This window comes from Fragaria vesca, linkage group LG2 (assembly GCF_000184155.1).
Source record: "Fragaria vesca subsp. vesca linkage group LG2, FraVesHawaii_1.0, whole genome shotgun sequence".
Classification (NCBI taxonomy): domain Eukaryota; kingdom Viridiplantae; phylum Streptophyta; class Magnoliopsida; order Rosales; family Rosaceae; genus Fragaria; species Fragaria vesca.
This window is the reverse complement of record NC_020492.1, coordinates 3,768,158-3,769,945: the sequence shown is the minus strand read 5'-3', so window position 1 is coordinate 3,769,945 and position 1,788 is coordinate 3,768,158. Positions and strand designations below refer to the sequence as shown.

General features: G+C 34.4%; 1 pseudogene; it reads right to left on the bottom strand.

Moving 5' to 3' along the window:
* The window catches only part of LOC101312695, a 1,947-nt pseudogene extending 999 nt beyond the window's left edge, over positions 1-948 (bottom strand).
* Positions 949-1,788: the final 840 nt, after the last annotated feature.

Below are 1,788 nucleotides of genomic sequence, written 5' to 3'. Positions count from 1 at the left end.
TGAATTTAGAACTTTATTTGGTAATGTAATGAACTTATTTCATATTTTAGTATATTTTTTATTTATTAAAAATACATAAATATATAATTTTGTTTGCCGTGTCCAAGCCGTGTCGGAAACTCAGTTTTTGAGTTTTGCCGTGTTCGTGTCCGTGTCCGTGCAACTTAGCGTACAAGTAACACACACATTGCATATAGTATATACAATTCGTCTTTGTCCATCAAACAAGTCAGGTAGGGAATCGGAAAGACCAATCTCCCAAACCTCACTAAAGAATAACCGATTAAGTACAAGAAATTAGTCAAATGACTAGCTCCTTGTCTGTTCAAAGACAGTATTCCACAACCAAGAGACTCAGAATATGTTAAGCTGGAAAAACAATCCCTATAATAAGCAATTGCGCATGGAATCTGATATCAAACTCAATTTCTACATCAGGTTCAAATAATTAGAAAATGAAACAAACGATAAAAAAACATAAACAACTCTGTTAACTGATGATAAAAAAAATTATTTTGAGAGAAAGAACATATCAACAAGAATGGATTAGCATCATTAACAACAGGAAACAAAGGGAAAGAGCACAATTCGAGTATCTAGTTTCAAATAATTGGATATAGCACAAGTACTCAATCAAATATGGAACCCAATTACAGATCATATCATGCAAGACAAAAACATGACAAGACAAATAAAAAGGCAGAGTTTGCAAAGAGGCTACCTGGATGGACATGGCCTTCTTGTTAGTCTCAAGCTGGCTACCTGAACATTAATCCCAAATTCACAAATGAAGGTCAGAATCCGAGAGAGATATAACAAAATCAGAAAGCTTGGTTTTTTGAGGTATAAAAAGAGAGATAGGGAAGGAGAGGTACCCTTTGTGGCCTTTTGCTTCTCCAAGTTCCTCTCACGAGCCATCTTGGCCTTCTGTCCGTTGCCTCCTCCCATGGCTGATCTGATCTGAAAACCGGACTCTCCAGAAGAAGCACCGAAAGCCTTGTCAATGCTTTATTTGGGAATGTGCTTGCCTTCTGGATGCTTCTTATGTCAGGTTCATATGTAAAGAGATATATAGGGGAGGAGGTGGACTCAAGATGACAATATTAGGAAGGTTGTGTCAGCCAGATCAAAAGACAGGTGCCTACCATTCTTATATGAAGTTTTGTTTTTCTTTCTGATTTGAAGGAGGAGATCGATAACTATATTTATTAGAAAAATAATGTTAATTTTGATTTTAAGGAGGAGATGAAATATTTATTAGAAAAATGAAGTACATCAGCATGCAAATATAATACTGTGTTCTACACATTGACGTTGTTAGTTTCCTGTTGAGAAAACAAATAATATTGGTTTAGTAGAAACATGGTATAAGTGAGATAGAGGTTACATGTTTTCTCCTAGATAATTAGAGGTACGTATCCGGTTATGTATGTGAGAAACATTCTTTTATGAGAGGCCATACCTGCATTACTCTGTCTTTGTGGCAATGCACAGGATAAAAGACCTTCATTGATGTCTTAAAAAACTTGTCACACAAAAAATATCGATATCTATTATCTATCTCTCGTATGATATGTTTTTTTATTCTCTTATTATGGGAAAATAATACTTTGTTTTATCAAAACGATATTCTTATATTAACCACTACAAATAGCCGAGTGAGCGAGTGCCAGGTTGAGATTCACGCAACCCGAGCTCGATTTACGAAGAAGTTGTCAAAGTGAGGGTAAGCTTTTAAGAATAAAAAAAAAAAAACATATATATATATATATATATATATATATATAT